We start from the raw sequence: 19634 nt of genomic DNA, 5'->3' as shown, positions 1-19634 counted from the left end.
CTCATCAAATATTAATAATAAAAAAATAATAAAAAAAAAACACAAGTTGTTTGTTTAAGTATTATAAGCAATTGAATATTTCGTTGTATTATAGATTTTAAAGATTAGAATGCGTTCTTTAATTACTTATAAATTACATTTTAAAAAAGTGAAGGAACACGATTTGATTTGTAGTAAACTTGAAGTTTATTTAATATAATTAAATGAAAATTATGCATGTAAGATTATGAATATTTGAAGCAGAACACAAGCAAAACATTTGATATGAGTTAAGACAATAAACAAATATTAAAATTAAACTATTTTTTTAATCAAAATGATTTTTTTTTAAATCAAAATGAAGGTTTTTTAATTGAAATGAACAATATTTTTTTAAAATCAAAATGAATATTTTTTTAATCAAAATGAATATTTTTTAATGGGTTTGTATTACTGTACACATAGATTCGAAAAATTTGTCAAAAAACAAATATATAACAAATAAATGTTATCAAAGGCAAGATAAGTTACTTTTCTACCAAACTGGATATATTTTTCGTATTTTTATTCAATGTAACATGTTTATTCAGCTCGAAAACCATACAGTGTTTACCGATGTATTGGAAAATTCAAGATGGCGCCTGACTCCCTCTTTAACACGGTAAGTTTGGGAAAAGGTGTTATAAATAAAAAACTGGATAAAATACTGTTAAAAACTCGCTCAATATATGTTACCGTGACATAGCTTGACATATATTCGGCGGGTTTTTAATAGTATTTTTTCTAGTTTTTTTTTATTTATAACACCTTTTCCCATACTTACCGTGTTAAAGAGGGAGTCAGGCACCATTTTGAATTTTCCAATACATCGGTAAACACTGTATGGTTTTCGAGCTGAATAAACATGTTACATTGAATAAAAACACAAAAAATATATCCAGTATAGTAGAAAAGTAACTTATCTTGCCTTTGATAACATTTACTTGTTATATATTTGTTTTTTGACAACTTTTTCGAATCTATGTGTACAGTAATACAAACCCGAAATGAACTTAAGACCACGAGTGAACGCGCGTTTTTTTTTTTAGTTTAGTTTCATATATAATATATATATAAAAATAAGTATTTTTAAATTTTATCTTTCTAGCTTTAAAAAAAAGTTTTAAAATTTTATCAGCCGGCATAATTTATTTTTAAATATTGAAAAATTTCAGGAAAATTAATTTTTGCTAGATTTTTAAAACATGCTTAAAAAAATCGTCTCTTCAAAAGAACGTGTTTTAAAGAGGACGGTAGTGAATGTGTGTGTGTGTGCGTGTGTGCTGGGTAGGACAGCGTTTGTTTTCGTGTTGTGTGTATGTGTGTGCGGCTAGCGCCAGAATGGCGGACGTGGTGTCGGAGGTTGGATTGTGATGGCTGATGTAAGTTTCGTAATTTTGTAATTTGTAAATGGCAAGTTAGGAAAAAAATAAACCCTTCCAAGATGGACAATAAATAAAGCCATAATATTTTATGGTAAATTTAAGAGCGTAGGAACCATAGTTTTTTAGGAGATGTGATTATTGGATTAACCAATCAGAAATCGTCTGTGGCACACACATCTCTGTTTTTATATATATATATATATATATACATATATATATATATATATATATATATATATATATATATATATCCACGGTGCCTTCAGTAAGTTTCCAGACTTTTGTACAGGCATTTAAAATTGTCGTAGACTTGAAAATTCTATGTTATTGTTGTACATTTTATGAGATGACTGACCAATTTTTATGATTTAAGGTGAAAATAAACAGCTACAGTAGGAAGTAGAATACACTCTATAAAAGCCTGATTGTCACTAGTGTATTTCAAAAATGCAATCTGGGTGTGAGGACACTTTAGAAGAACGATATGCAATAAAATTATGTTTTAAACTTGGAAAAAATGCCACAGAAACATATGCAATATTTCAGACTGCTTTTGGGCCATCTTGCATAAATTGAGCATCACTTTTTAAGTGATATAAGAGAGTCAATAAAGGCAGAGAATCTGGAAGGGATGATGAGAGGTGTGGGAGGAGTAAGGAAGTTAGAACACCAGAGTTGATTGGCCAAATAAAGGATTTCATGAATAAGGACTGTAGTGTGTCTATAGAGACAATAAGTGCACAGTTCAATGTGAATAGGGGAATTGTATACACAATTGTTCATGAGGAACTTAAGATGCAGAAGATTTGCTTGAAGTTTGTCCCAAGAGTGCACAGAGAAGATCACAAACTATTTAACCAAGATGGGCATCAAGACAGTTCCTAACTCTTCTTATTGTCCACAACTTGCTCCCTGTGACTTTTGGTTATTCCCTAAACTCAAGGGAAACCTTACAGGTTGTCCTTTATGAAACAATTGAGGAGATAAAAGAGCTGTGAAAAAGGTTATTAATAGGGCTAGGACAACAGCATATTCTTTTTATTGTTTTGATTCTCAAGTGTGTATCCGTTTATATCTTATATGCTTTTATATAGAGTGATGTGGTTCTTGGTTGATTAACTGCATCTGTGTCGGATATATACTCGAGAGTCAAAACAATGAAAAGAATATGCTGTTGTCATAGCCCTAGTTATTAACACGCTCACACAAAAAAGGACTTCCATGGCACCTTCTAGAGGTTGTTGGAATGGTACAAGTGCATTGCAGCCAGAGGAGATTACTTTGAAAGGGACTAGAGTTTCACGTGTGTACTATCAAAAAAAGTGCCCATATAAAAAAGTCTGAAACTTATTGAAATCACCTCGTATAATTACATATATAATTAAATATATGAGTTAAATCACAGATTTGATAATTAAATGAAGTATTGCCTTATTAAATATATATTTATACTAAAAAATATGCCAGAAAATAAACTCCAAGAATATAACAAATTCGCAGCTTTTTTATGTCCTCTTATGAAGATTAAAATCAAGATGTAATGATACTAAACCTATTTATTATTCCTATTTTGATCGAAATTTATTCCATCATTTGGATTATTAAAAATGTCTAAAATTTACGGGCTTCAGGTTTCTTGAGAAAAAAATTGTAATTAAAGGAATTTATACTTAATTGGTTGTGAATGATTATGGATAAAATTTAATGTAGAGTTGACATAGTTGAACTTCCAAATGGAAGGTTAAACCCATATCATGCCTCCTAAAAAAAACTTAAAATCTGAAATTTAGAGAATATTTCTTAATGGATTTAATATACTTATTGTTAAAATAACACAATCGAATCTGACCTGCATAAACTTCAACACCTTATTTCTCTTTATTGCACTAAATATAGTTAAAATAAATCCTATAAGCTGTGATCCCAAATCTATAATGATCAGTTAATCAGTTTAGACATGAATCTTATACATAAAACTAAATAAAAATATACAAATACCTAATCATGTATAAATATGTTCACACATATGTATATCTTCTACTATTATATAAAAGGAACTCTGTCTGTGTGTGCGAGTTCGTTCCCTATACACTTGAAAACGGCTGGGCCGATTTATATGAAATTTCACACAATAAACTTATGTAATTGACAGTGTTCTTAGATAGGTTTTTTTTATTGGAATGTCTTCGAAATAATTCGATAAAGGAAGGAACAGGCTATTTTTACTAAAGCTAACACCTCACCCAACCTAACATCACAAGTGCTACATACCTGCAAAATGAATGCCGATGCTCAAAATGTATAAACATTTTGACCCTCCCTTTAATTAAAAGTTTACCAAAAATCAAGAAATTAATCAATTTTAATGAAATTTTTTGAAATTTCCAAATAATTACGGAATATAATGAATCTATTATTTTTATTTAAATACTAGTGAAAATGTATTATTTTGTTTCAACAAAATCCATCTTTACTAAAGTTATGGATTTCAGTAGTAAAAAAAAATGCATGAATTTAGTTTTGCATTTTTTTACTGAAAATAACGCATCATAAATTGTAACAAAAAAAATTCATTTTTACAGGAACATTATGAAAAAAGCCCCTAAAGTCTGTATTAATGAATTTGATATAACTCAAAGAAAAATTAATTTCTCGAACTACTGATATTATTATTGAGTTAAGCATTGTTTATTTAATATTTTCACACAAAAAAGTTATAATTGCAAAAATATTTCTACTTTAGTTTTGAGATTACAGGTTTCACATAATTTTTATTTGTAAGATTTTATATGTAAGGTTTCACATAATTTTTATATGTAAGATATATATTCCTTGCTTGAATGAATGTGAAACTTTTGGTGTAAGATAATTTTTATATAATCTTGAAAAATAAAAATTGAATTTAAAAGCAGCAACATAGAAAAATAATTAAATTAAAAAGTGGTAAAAAATATACAAACGTTCACGATAGGAATGTATGGATGCATGATTATGAAAAAAAAAAACCCCAAAAAAAAAACAGCACCCCCCCACCTCCATTTAACTATCTGACGTCATTTTCAGACAGTCTTTCAACTTTCTAACATTTTGGTTTCTGTATAATTTATGTTACATGACTTCCATATTGCTGTGATTCTCTTTTGGGGGGATAATTAAGCTTCTTTTTTTTTTGTAAAAATAAAGTGTTTTTTTATTTAATTCAATGCCTTAGGACTTTACTAATTATCTTGGAAATATACCCAGGAAGCTAATATTTATCTTTCAAAGGATTTTCACAATTAATTTACTTAATTTCAAAATTTAGCTGAATTTGTTAGCTCGCCATGTCGCCATGAAAACATTTTTGATTACAACTTATTTTCCACATGTACAAATAGTTTTTTCCTTTTGAAAATTAACTTTAGTCTTTAATCTTTCAAATATAATAAAAAAATAGTTGGAAATCTACAAAAAAATTATGACAAACCGGTTTTCAAAACTATATCTCATTATTTTTTCAAGCCATTTTTGCCCATACCTAACAAGTGCATTTCAGAAGTGTTATTACTACACAAGCCATTAGGCCCGACATATAAAATCAACAAAGGTTTTTTCATATGACATGGATGCATTCGAAATGAGTGTTTCTCATTAAAGCACAACTGCACCATGATACTTGACTTTTTCATTTTAAACTTAAGTTCAAGCCATTATCACCGAGCAAGCAGTAAAGCCAGGCATAGGTTTTTTGATATGACTGGGGCGCATTCTAAATTAATGTTTCTGATTAAAGCACAATTGCACTATGATATCTGAATTTTTTCATTTTAAACGTTAATTAAAATCTTATAAAATCAACACTACGTTCTCTACAGTGTAATGTAGCTACAATGTACTGTGGAGTAAGTCACTGTGAGGAGGCATGTGAAACTTTCTCTGATGCACCGTAGTGGGTTCCTAACTAGAACAGGCAATCAATTGATTCGATTGGAAAAGAGGCAATTGGTCTGATTCCGATGACAATAAAAATATGGAAGTGTGAAAGATTTGTTGATCATCACTCAATCCTGGGCAACGTCGGAGTCTCCCTGTTAGTTTATATATATATATGTAATCGGATCTTAAAATTAATATAGATAAAAATAAGAAAATGAATTTCCTAGATATTACCCCCAACTTAAATGATAATACATGTAAACTTTATCATATGCTAATCAGAAAATATTTTACATAGATTATCAAATTGGCCAAAACAAATTAAAAGAACGCTTATAAGACAAAATATATATGACAAAATTTCAAAACTCTGGTGGCAAAAATAAATTTAATGAAAATAAGAAATATTATAATGATGCACTTAAAAGATTTTACATGTTGAGCCTTTCGGCTTATGTGGTAATAAAACTTCTCAAATGCACTTGTGATGTTAGGCTGTGTAAAGCGTTAACTTCAGTCCAAATTGGCTGTTCTTTCTTTCATCAGATTTCTTCAATTATTGATACTTATCGAAAACATGCTAATACAAAACCTATCCAAGAACACTGCAAGTCACATGAAGTTTCTTCCTCTGAAATTTCATAAAAATCGACCCAGACGTTTTCGAGTCCATAAGGAATAAGTATAGATTTTTGGAGAAAAATAAAAATTAACCCCAAAAGAGGTAGGTTTTTTTTTTTACCCCGGCACTTTTCCCAGGGTAACATATGTTTCCAAATGTATATTCTTTAGTCTTGCTTTTGGGTAATTTTCAGCAAAATCTAAAGGTCGGAAAAGATTCTATTGTGAAAACAACTTACCAAGATGAGTGTGATAGTCCAAACATTCAAAATTAATACCAATTCTCATCTCAAAAACAAACTGAAAACAATTTATCTAACTCGAATAAATCAAATTTATAGAAATTTTGTTCAAATGCAAAAGAAATAAATTTGAAAACTTTATAAAATCGAGTAATGCTGATAATTTTTGTTATTAAATGAAAAAATGAATAATTTGCCAGATTGCCGCATTAATTTCTATTTTCAGTCACATAAATTCTTTAGAGTTAAATGATTTTGGCATTTCTGCCGAATAAATTACCCCTACTTAAACCATTTTTGTAATAATAATAATAAAATGATAACTTAAAAAGAGTTAGTTATAGCGGGTTTGGCACTTATGTATGACACGGACCGAGATACACAATTGCCAGACTATGATTATTTTTCAAGATCAAATGTTTAAGAAAAAAGGCCAAATTAAAAAAAAAGAAGCCACACTTTTTGCGATAAACAGACAATTGGTGTGTCTATATTATTCGAGCAAATGAAATATTGAATTTCACATAAAACAAGTGGTACTTACGTAATTGTACTAACGAAAATACTAACATATCCAAAAATTATGAAAAACGAGGAGAAAGTAAATTAATTATTAATACAAAAAGGAAATTTGTGGAATTGGTGTTTACGAGTGAAATGCGACAAAAAATAACATGTACTGTTGTATTTAATGACCCACGCTGTAATAATCACGTTACCATTTAGCAACTTATTATTTAACATGGGAAGGGGAGGGTGTATCTATTCTGTACTTTCACCTAACAAGTTAATAAAAATGATATAGTAAAACTTGAATTTAACTTGTAAGTACTATTTAACAAATAGCGCAGGTCATTAAATAACAAAAGTACCAAATGACATCTACTATATCCAAATAAAACTGTAAAAATATTTATTGTATCATAATATAAGGCACTTATGCATTATAAAGGCGGGCCCATTTTGTGTTGTTGGATTTCATAGAACGTCTAATAGAGAATGCAACTTTTCAACCTAATTCAACAGTGACAATAATTAAAATTATATTTTGTTATAGTTTTACTTTAATACAAACAATTTTTTATTAAAAATTCTATTTTTCTTTCCAATAAATTGTTTGAAAAAAAAAATCCAATGATGCTTCAATTCAAAAAATGTTTTAAAATTGTTTGAAAAAATCCAATGTTGCTTTAATTTTTATTAAAATTCTATTTTCCTACAATGAGTTTGTTAAATTGTTTGAAAAAAAATCCAATGTTGCTTTAATTTTTATTAAAATTCTATTTTCCTGCAATGAGTTTCTGTTAAATTGTTTGAAAAAAATCCAATGTTGCTTTAATTTTTATTAAAATTCTATTTTCCTACAATGAGTTTCTGTTAAATTGTTTGAAAAAAAACCCAATGTTGCTTTAATTTTTATTAAAATTCTATTTTCCTACAATGAGTTTCTGTTAAATTGTTTGAAAAAAATCCAATGTTGCTTTAATTTTTATTAAAATTCTATTTTCCTACAATGAGTTTCTGTTAAATTGTTTGAAAAAAAACCAATGTTGCTTTAATTTTTATTAAAATTCTATTTTCCTACAATGAGTTTCTGTTAAATTGTTTGAAAAAAAATCCAATGTTGCTTTAATTTTTATTAAAATTCTATTTTCCTACAATGAGTTTCTGTTAAATTGTTTGAAAAAAAATCCAATGTTGCTTTAATTTTTATTAAAATTCTATTTTCCTACAATGAGTTTCCGTTAAATTGTTTGAAAAAAAATCCAATGTTCCTATTTACTTGCCTCTTCATGAGGGCAGAGTTAGACATAATGTCGGTTTTTAATGTGGGGAAAGGAACAAAAATTAAAATTGCCTCAGTCTAGAAGGATTTCTTCTCCACTGACTGAGCACAGAAAAGAGGATGTGTAGTATCAGAACAGATGCTACACTTTCCTCCCATCCAAAAGACCAAATAATGTTGCTTTAATTCAAAAATGTATTTTTCAATAACTGTTTTTACAATTATATTTTAAGACATTTTTATCCAATAATTTTCGGTTTTCAAGTATTTTGGTGTTATTTATTTTTTTATTTATTTTGTGTGCTATTTGACCAAGAAGAAATTATGTTTTTTTTTTAATCTAGACGAGAAACAATTCAATGACTTTTTTGGTAAATGTAAAGTTTAAGCACAATGTTTTTTTTTTAACATTATTATTTAGAAACCTATTATTTAACATGGAAGAGGGTTGTTTTGTAACTATTCCAAGAAGAAATTGGAGTTATCGCCCATAACAATGGCGTCGTCCGTATAATGCATAAGTGCCTAAAAACAATTTTCGTTCAAATTCAACGTAGAAATTAATATCCTTCTAGATCGAGGCAATTTTTATTTTTGTTCCTATCCAGTGCCCCTTTTTGGGGAGCTAGATTTTCCCCACATTAATAACAGACCTTGTGTCTAACTCTGCCCTCGTGAGGAGGGAAGTAAATAGGAACAATATTAAAAAAATAAAAAAATAAAAACTTAACAATCAAAAGGGAAATAACCTAAAAAAAAAATTTCTGAGACAGAGAAAGAAATAAATCAGATTTTTTCATTTTGATTTTAAAAAATCCACATTTTTTTACTCCTTTTTACCCCTGGGGATGAAACCAGAATTTTTCCAGAGTCAAATATTACATTTCCAGATGAATATCCATGGAGTCTTGCTTTTGGGTAATTTTCAGCAAAATCTAATAGTCAGAAATTATTCTATATACAAAAAAGTGCTATCTTTGGTGATTTTGACCACTTTTGGCCCCCTGGGGACGCAACCAGAATTTTCCCAGGGTCAAATATCATGTTTTCAAATGCATATCATGTAGTCTTGCTTTTGAGTAATTTTCAGTAAAATCGGACGATTGGAAAAGATTCTATGTTGTGAAAAGTGTTATTTTTTACAATTTTGGACTAAAAAAACATTTTTGCTTTTAACCCCCTGAGGACGCAACCAGAACTTTGCTATCGTCAGATGTTATGTTTTCAGATGTATATCTATGCAGTTTTGCTCTTGGGTAATCTTCAGTAAAATCTAATAGTTAGAAAAGATTCTATGTCCCGAAATTTGCTATTTTGGGGCCATTTTGGGCTAAAAATCACCATTTTTTTTTTACCCCTTTTGACACCCTGGGGACAAAACCAAAGTTTTCCCAGGATAAAATATTATGTTTCCAGATGTATATCTATGTGGTCTTGCATTTGGGTAATTTTCAACAAAATCTAATGGTCAGAAAATATTCTATGTGCTGAAAAGTGCTATTTTTGGCCATTTTGACCCCTTTTAATCCCCTGCGGATGCAACCAAAATTTTTATCAACTAACTAACTTAACAGTAAGTGAAAGTTGTTAGCCAAGACAAAACCCATTATGTGGTCATTCTATCGGAGACAGACGTTTGAATCTCATTCAGTTTCATTTGTTATCTTTGTGATTCCCTTTTCTTATTTCAAGTCCCATGCACTAAATTAGCCAGTTTTTAAAGGATATTTTCAATGTAAACTTGATTGTTATAGAGAAGCAATAAAATACATGATATACATATAAATACATACATGTACAAGGTAAACAAATGCATTAACATATATAAGCATATGTATACATACATATACAAGGTAAACAAACAAATGCATTAACATATATAAGCATATGTATACATACATATACAAGGTAAACAAACAAATGCATTAACATATATAAGCATATGTATACATACATATACAAGGTAAACAAACAAATGCATTAACATATATAAGCATATGTATACATACATATACAAGGTAAACAAATAAATGCATTAACATATATAAGCATATGTATACATACATATACATAAAAATGGATACATACATATACATAAAAAGTATTCAAACACATGCACACACTCCTATGTATGGATAAATGCATAGGTATACATATAAATACCTATGCATACATGTAAAGGCGTTATACATATAGATGTGACCTGATATTAGTTTGTTAATTTAGTGAAATTAATAAAATAAAAATGTCTTTAAAGAAAGCTGGTTCAACAGGATTTTGAACAAGAAGTATAAACAAATATCCTTTTCTGAATTATCATTCTAAACGGATTTTTTTAAATTTTGGTTTATAAAAATGATAAAAGAAAAGCAATTTCTTATTTGAGGCAATCAGGCAACAAAGTTTTAATTATTAAAAGTTAAAGTATCAAAACCATAAATTGGAAATGTATTTTTCATTTACGATTTAAAATACTACAGAGTTCACATGTTCATTGCTTACCTGTTAACAATTAAATAGGCATGTTATTGCCAAAATAGCCCAGGCTCATACTGTGAATTAACTGATGGCTCCTCTTACATACATGAAACAAAGATTTTTATTGACTCATCAGTTATAAAATACTATCATTTTATTACACTAGCATGGGTGCCCGGCGTTGCCCGGGTGTGAGGTGTATGCTATGTATGTGAGGTCCATTTTTTTAAACTTTGACCCCTATTATGACCCCTTAAAATTTATTGTTTAGGGCTCTAATCAAGTTATTAAGTTAGATGAGTTAAAATTGTCAGAGGAGTTTGGTAGAGTTCTCAAAGGTCAAATCGTTGAACTTTGACCCCTTAACAGCCAAATTTTTGGCCGAAAACCAATCACATAGATTTTCCCAAATCTCAGTACCCTGTATATCAAATTTCGAATCCATAGACTAAAAATTGACAGAGTTATTACGTAGGGAAATGTATACAGACAGACAGACACACACAGACACATTAACTTTTATAGATATACTAGCATGGGTGCCCGGCGTTGCCCGGGTATTTGGAGATGCATGTTGAGCAAAAAAAAAAAAAAAGTGGTCAATTTTTTTAACTTTGACCCCTATTATGACCCCTTAAAATTTATTGTTTTGAGCTCAAATCAAATTATTAAGTTAGATCCATGTCCAAGGAACCTATATCTAAAATTTCAAGTGTTTAGACCCAAAATTGTCGGGGGAGTTTGGTAGAGTTCTCAAAGGTCAAATCGTTGAACTTTGACCCCTTAATCGCCAAATTTCTGGCCGAAAACCGATCACCTATATTTTCCCAAATCTCAGTACCCTGTAGATCAAATTTCGAGTCTGTAGACTTAAAATTGACAGAGTTATTACGTAGGGAAATGTACACACACAGATACACACACAGACAGACACTTTCACTTTTATAGATATATAGATAAATAGATAGACTAATAGATTAAACAAAAATATATACGTATACATAAATATATATGGAGACAATTTTGTGTTTACTGTTAAGATTTTATGCAAATATTATGCAAGTATAAATCATGTAGAATATCTGCATGAATATAATTACACATAATAGTTAACTCTAGATGATCATCCCATTAGAAAACCGAAAAAAACTAATAGGGAATTAATTAAAATGAATGTTTAAAAGAATATGCAAATTAGCTAGATCTTTTGCTAGTGAATGCAATTCCACAACCCATATATAAGAAAATTGTATTTTCTTTTTAAATAAATAGAAAAGAGGGTTTTTGATATGAATATCAATACACACAAAAGAAAAACGAATTTATAGGAGTATATATAGATAGATTTCACCCCAAAGAAGGAACGTTGCCACTTTGATGTAGGGGTCTACTATCAGGGAGCTAACTTGCAGGAGTACTATGTAGGGAGTTTAGCAGAAAGGTGTCTGTTCACATTACACTTGAACTTCTGCATGTCAGTACAGTTGGGGAAGCAGGAAACCGGAAGAGAATTCCAAAGTCCTGCAGTTCTGGGAAATAAGAGTAAAAGGCTTTCTTACATCTAGGGATCTCAACTGTGTAGGGGTGGGACTTCGCTGCTTGTCGGGTTTGTTCGTCGAGGGGTTACAAGGGTTCGTCAGAGCAGTCACCATTAAAATACTTGTAAAACAGGCAGAGGGATGCAACATTTCGTCGGTGGGACAGGGCCTGAAGTTGACAGGTCAGGACCTATTAGGTTAGCGACTCTCTTTTGGACTCTGTCCAGGAGCGAGAGACTCGTAGCAGATGCACCAGCCCAAATGTGACAGCAGTACTTCATACATGGGCGAATGGTGGCTTTGTAGAGGTACAGGATACTTTCAGGTGTAACTTTCTAGCATGATAGAGAGAGCCCACCTTCTTTGCAGCAGCCTTAGCAATAAGCTCGATGTATCTATTCCAACTCATGTTTCCTGTGAACATTAAGCCAAGGAGCTTGAACGAAGTGCTCTCAGGTAAAGTATCTCTAGCCATAGCTATTGGTGGTTGGTAAGGTTTCATGTAATGTAGAAAATGCAAAACAATCTGTAATTAGTTAACCAACCAGAATAGTTGTTCACGTTAAAATTTTCAATAAAAGAACTTCAGAGATATCAAAGTCAGCAATCAATCAGAAACAAATACAAAACAGAAATTCTCTCAAATTTTATTTCAATATAAGAAACAAAGTCACCAAGAAAATTCCAAATTTTTATGATAGGGCAAAAAACGAGCTTTGAAATATAATGTGAAAGATATATTTGAGAAAAAATACAAAATATGGTTCACTTACTTTGCGGAAAAAAACTCCTGCAAAAAAAAAAAAAAAGAGAGATAAATAAATAAATAAAATAAAAATTAATCGAAAATTTAATGAGTAATACAAGCATTGGTACTTGGTCAGAAAAAAAAAAACACCACATTAATAAAATTATTTTATCAATATTTATGGGTCTCTGTATTTGACTTTAGATTTATTTATTTTTATTTGCTATTGAAATAAAACAATTGTAATAATGTAAAGTACCAACAATAATGTTTTTCCAGATTAAGTGAACTGACTACTACAAACAAAAGCTGTATATACAAATCTGTTCTGACATTTATGTAAATGTTTTCAGAAAATATCCATTCCTTCCAGTCATTTTGAATACGTTTATATTTTTTTCAGTTAAGCAACTTCTAACGGTTTTCTATGCAGAAATTCTCAAATCTAGATCCCATGCCACTTACACTTGGAAGTATTTTTTAAAGGGTGACTATTTTTTCCTAGTGACGTTATCATGCTAATTCCTTCACTTTTGCTATTGTCTCTGAGCTACTCTAAATTTTTAACAAAAATAATGGTAGTGTTTTTAACAAAATACCAACTATATTTTTATATTTTGGTAGTGTTTTGATTCCTGGATTATGCCTGGTACATAAATTTACTTCACTTTCTATCTTTATACATTTAGGACTGATTTACATGGGTTTAGTAATGCAATAGTATTCTGGGCATATTGAATTAAGAGATTGGTAGAATAAAATATTTATTTCTTTAGTTTACATTTTACATAATAATAAACTTTAGCAAATTTACAAATATGCAGATAAAGTATTAAAGTCTATTTATATTTTTATAAAATAACATATAGCGACATCTTCAATAAACAAAATTTGCATTTTAAGCATCAAAATGGCAACTTTTTTTTATTCTGTAAAACACTCTAATTGTAAGGGCATTATTAAATAATAAAGATTTTTTATTAATATCAAACTACATACATGTTTCATCCATTTTGAGAATCGTTTTATACACACACATATATATATATATATATATATATATATATATATACCAAGTTAAATGTATTCAGGAGATAAAACTCATGAATTAAAACGAGGTTATAAAGAGTGTTCAATAAAAAGAGCAAAATATAATATTTTTATTTATATAGACAAATATCACCTAGTTGCTACACTAAACATGCTAATGTTTCAGACAATTGGTTTGCAAGAAACCAAAAGTCCCTCGTCAGACAACCAATGCAATAAAGTTTATTTGTCACCGAAGGTATCTGGTTCTCAAATGAAAGAAGTGAAATATATTTTTTTTATTTATAAAAATAAAATATTAAGATGCTTAATTTAAGTGGGAGGGGTGACATTAAGTGATATTTTACAATCAAAATAGGAGGCGATAGGGGGGGGGAGAGACAATGTCAAGACTTAACAGGATAAATGGGAGCAGGAGAAAGAGATAAAGAGGTAAAAGGAAAAGAAAAAGAAAGAAAGAACAGAAAGACGAAAGAAGGACTTAGGGGTCAGCATGATTACATTACTATAAGGAATGGGAAGGGGTGAAAATATTTCACATCAACTTATATTAAGGGTTTAGAGTTAAAGTGTCAAAGAAAGAAAGAGGTCGACTAAGGGGGGGGGGTAAAGACAAATTAGCATATAGGGTTTCCAGTGAGGCATACTAACACATACTTACATGTGTGTCAGCAACTCAGTCAAACAAATACACAGACACATGCACATGTGTGCGTAACCTGAGACAACCTTATGCATAGGTAATTAAGCTATGTTTTCATAAACATAAGTCATATTTATCAAAATGAAGTTAATAATTTAAAATTAAAATTTCCAGTAGTGAAAATTAAAGATATTATTATTATTATTATTATTATTATTATTATTATTATTATTATTATAATGATAATAATAATACATATAAAAATAGGAGTAAAAAAGTTAAAAGAGTTTGTGATAAGATTTAGGGATGTGAGTTAAAATGTTCAGAAAATATAGTACCTAATAAAAAGATGAAGTACAAGTATAAGGAAATAAAGAAATAAAACAATAAAGAAAATAAGGAAAACATAAAGAAAAATATAATAAAATTAATATAAAGGAAAGGATTGAGTAAGAAATTATAGGGGAATAAATTAGTACATAGTATTGCCATCGTAATAGCTTAATAAAAAATAAATATACAATGATTATAAAAATATGAGTTAAATTTAGTAAGTAATAAAAATATGTAGAATATAAAATAAACTAGAATGTATGGGTAAAAATAATTGTAAGAATAATGATTAATGATTAGAATGACATAGAAGAGAAAGATTAAAATACAGTGATAATTATGGAAGTGATATGGACGTTAAGAAATGCCAAATAAGTAATAGTAAAAACATAATACAATCATAGATGTAGCAGTAAATAACAAAAGTGTACATCAAAATATTTTTAAAATTTCATAAACCTTTTTAAAATATAAAAAAAAATTAATATTTAAAAAAATTTTAAATCTAAAAGGCTTGAAAAAAAACTTTTTGTAGTGGCAAAACTTAAGCATGTTTAGTGTAGCGACTATGTAATATTTGTCTATATAAATAAAAATATTATATATATATATATATATATATATATATAATATTTATAAAACTGGAAAACTGGAATTTTCAACTTTGTACAGCATTCATATATATTTTGAGATGTCATCTGCTCTTTATCAAAAAGTGATATAAAATGAATAAAATTGAAACTGTTAAGGAAAATGGAATTTTTCAACTTTGTGCAACTTCTTGAAATATCCAAATAAAAATAATTACATAAACATCATTTTAATGTTTCATACATCATTAATCACCCTTAAAATACTTATCTAGAAGCATACATACAATAACAAATTCTATATGTGTGAGTGTGTGATTTTATTTATGAACGTTTTATCAGGAAAAATGTGAAAATAACATTCAAGATGAGAATAGTTGTTAGAACAATCCAAACAATACAAATTATTTATCCTCATCCACAAAATTCCAAGATCTGTAACAGAAACCATCATTTTCGCATCATGTATATTAAACATATACATGTGCGACATTTTTTTCATTCCCATTTTCTATCTTCACAATTGTCAGGAAGAGACTAGACGCCAGCTGTGGAGCAGAGAGTGACAGAATGATTAAAAACTTTTACTGACTTAAATCCCACTATCTGGCTGGGAAGCACACTGTGTCAAGAGAAGGATACTCAGCCAGCTGAGAATGGTGGTGTGTTGATTAAAAGATGGGATTAGAAAAACTGACACAACCATCTGGAACATGGAGTGGAAGACTCTAGTATGTAACACTGATTTATATGTCTTTTACTGTCCAATCACCGCAACTTGAAAAGATTTTGCTTGGTATAATGCAAAGGAGTTTGTAAAAACATGGGAATTTCTCGCATGACGAGATGCTTCGAAGATGCGAAAAAGAAAACTACATTTCGGCATTGAATAAAATATGGAATGTAGTCATTTTGATCACTGATTTTCTACTCAAGCTTCTTTAATATCTGCAAAGACTTATTCATGCCATAAATTACATTGTTTGATTATTTTAATGATATTTTTATTTTTTAAACTTTTATTAACCTCAAAAAAGGCACATTGTCACTGAAACGAAAGGAGCTACTCTGACTAGAAGATAGATTTAAAAGGAGCATCATAAATGAGAAATTGTTCAATGTTTGTTTATATTGTATTTAAATGCATGTTAGTACAGCCGAGGAAACAAGGAGAAAGGCATGAATTGCAAAGCCAAGTGAGCAAAGTTGAAAGTTAAAGTTGAAAGTTTTCTATCATCTAATGGGATTTTAATGTTTATCGTATTGAAGTCGAGAGAATACAAATGCAGAAAGTTCAGTGGGATTCATTCTGTGGAAGTATTTTAAAATAAGCTGTAGGACAGAGGCTGGAGATTTGTAGACAGTCTAGGAGTAAGTTAAATACTCGTTTTCGCATCATGTATATTATGTTATGATATTTTGCTATAAGTTTATTTAGTTGTATGATATTTAAGCATAAAAAATGGTGGAAACCTTGCAAGTGTGTAAAAAGTGATCGAGAATATACATAAATGTGGAAATTAGAAAACAACATAGAAAAAAAATATGTTTCAGTTCTGCTGAAATTTCCTTTCGGTTTTGTATACAGTGTTTATTAACACCTTTTAATGCAAATATATATATATATATATATATATATATATATATATATATATATATATATATATGCTTCTGGTAATCGGAGGAAACGGTAGTGATTTTCTCAAAGGATTATTTTACACACACACACGCCATGTTTAATGATTTGAGATCTCTAATCGTTCCGGTGCAATTTTTTTTTTTTTTTTTTTTTTTTTTTTATTCAATTTTCACCCCAAACAAGGCACAGTGCCACTTTGAAGCAGGGGGCTACTATTTGTCTGTGACCTTCTCCAGATTGCTTCCAGGTTTGTCTTCTGTTTTCTAAGAAACAAAGATATTGTTAGAGTAAAAAGCCTTGATTACATGCATTTACTTTGGTTCATCAAGAAACTTGTGTAAAAGTTATTTTATTTTTTTTTAACTTTTATTAAAGCATGAAATAATATAATTTTGAATGTAACATACTATTTACAAGCTCTGTCAGATATTTTAAATATTGAACTACACTTTACACTGGAAACTGGTCCTTATTTGATTTGAACTTACATAGTTCAGATCAAATAAGAATCAGTTTTCAATTTTTTTCCTATCAACATTGTATATATACATAATTATATAATTATATTTCAAAAACAATAAATATATATATATATATATATATATTATATATATAATTTTAAAAATAATATACATATATATAATTATATTTTAAAAACAATATATATAAAGAGAGAAAGGGAGATATTATAGCCAGTAAATTTCCACTGCACTGATGATTGGCGGCAGTTAAGCTAAAGAAATAGGAGAGTTAAGTATGGTATGTGTGTTAGAGTTTTTGATTTAGAAAGCCCAAGTTAAAAAGGTTGAGAACTCCTAATGCTGATGATATTATAAAGGAGGCTGAATAGAATATTTTGCCACTGCTGCTCCTCTAAAAAAGTCAAGGAATAAGATGAGGAAGGGGGTTAAGGGAAGAAAAAAAGGGAAGAAAGGTTTAGAATTTCTTTTTTTTTTTTTTTTTTTTTTTTTTTTTTTGCAAGCCACCGTCAAGGTTTGATGATCATGAAACAATTTTTCCCCTTAGCCTTTTTCTGTGCTTGCAAGCCTTCCTTTGTCCAGGATAAAGAAAAAGGATTTTTTTTTCTTCTTTGCCCTACTCTAAACTCAATGGGAGTCAAGTATGAGGTAGGATGTGCAAAAACAAAAATAGCCCCCCCTACCCCGCCTTCTCCCTTTATGGATAAAATGGAAGTAGCTGCTAAAAATGAAAATATGGCTAGTTTTTTGTATTTTGACTAAAAAATGACAAAACAATTTGAAAAAAAAATAATTTAAAAAAATGAACACTATTTCCGCTTAATAATTTCTTGGAAAAAAAAATGAAACTAAAATGTTAATCTTTGTAAAAGAAAAGGGACCAAATAATTTATTTTAAACAAAAACCTATTAAGAAATTATTCAAACAATCATTTTGCTTTGCCTACTCATTTGTGATTTTTTATGTTTAAAAATAAAAAGATATTTAATAGAAGTTATAAATCTTTTAGGTTCTCTAAATATCGGGTCTGAAGAAAATGACCATCTTTTTTAGTCAGTAACGCAAACAAAGATGACCACTTTCCTCAGATCAGATATTTATGGCATATTAAATATTTATTTATGAAAACAAACGAATGAGTCAGCAAAGCAAAATTCTTTTTAACTAATTTCCCAACAGTATTTATTGAAAAATAATGTATGTCTTTAATAGTAAGAATTACCTAAAAATGAAAGTAAAATCTAAATGTTTGTATAAGAAAATGAAAAAATAGCACAAGCATATAATATTTAAAGAAGAAACCAGGTGGATTAGAAAATAATTGTAAAGTAGTGACATTTTTTTGGTAAATCTGATTAAATATTCAAGAAAATTTGATGATATATTGTATACAACACAAAGTTAAATAATGTATATTTTATATATTTCTATGCATATGATTTACTCCTAAACAAATTAATCAATCGTTATGAATTTAGGAAAACTGCTAGGTTTAAAGGTTCGCAATGTGATCTTTATTTAAATTTAGTTTTATGTAAAGGGGTTAAAAGGAAGTGGAAAACTTGAATGCGAAAATTCAGGTGCATCCAATATTTGTGAGATTTGAAGCACAGTATTTGATATTAATAAAAATTTAGGTGCATCCAATATTTGTGAGATTTGAAGCACAGTATTTGATATCAATAAAAATTTAGGTGCATCAAATATTTGTGAGATTTGAAGCACAGTATTTGATATCAATAAAAATTTAGGTGCATCCATAATTTGTGAGATTTGAAGCACAGTATTTGATATCAATAAAAATTTAGGGGCATCCAATATTTGTGAGATTTGAAGCACAGTATTTGATATCAATAAAAATTTAGGTACATCCAATATTTGTGAGATTTGAAGCACAGTATTTGATATCAATAAAAATTTAGGTGCATCCAATATTTGTGAGATTTGAAGCACAGTATTTGATATCAATAAAAATTTAGGTGCATCCAATATTTGTGAGATTTGAAGCACAGTATTTGATATTAATAAAAATTTAGGTGCATCCAATATTTGTGAGATTTGAAGCACAGTATTTGATATTAATAAAAATTTAGGTGCATCCAATATTTGTGAGATTTGAAGCACAGTATTTGATATCAATAAAAATTTAGGTGCATCCAATATTTGTG

The 19634-nt window shown here is 29.0% G+C and overlaps 1 long non-coding RNA gene across 1 annotated transcript in view; it reads right to left on the bottom strand.

Annotated features, from left to right (window-relative positions):
* The window catches only part of LOC145256378 (uncharacterized), a 40629-nt gene extending 27776 nt beyond the window's left edge, over positions 1-12853 (bottom strand). Inside the window, exon 1 of the long non-coding RNA XR_013863984.1 lies at positions 12757-12853. This is a non-coding gene — a long non-coding RNA (uncharacterized LOC145256378). The remainder of the gene's footprint in view (positions 1-12756) is intronic.
* Positions 12854-19634: the final 6781 nt, after the last annotated feature.

Source organism: Euprymna scolopes, chromosome 32, assembly GCF_053919585.1.
Source record: "Euprymna scolopes isolate OS-2025 chromosome 32, ASM5391958v1, whole genome shotgun sequence".
Taxonomy (NCBI): Eukaryota; Metazoa; Mollusca; class Cephalopoda; order Sepiida; family Sepiolidae; genus Euprymna; species Euprymna scolopes.
The sequence above is the reverse complement of the archived record's forward strand: the minus strand, read 5'-3'. Positions and strand labels throughout refer to the sequence as shown.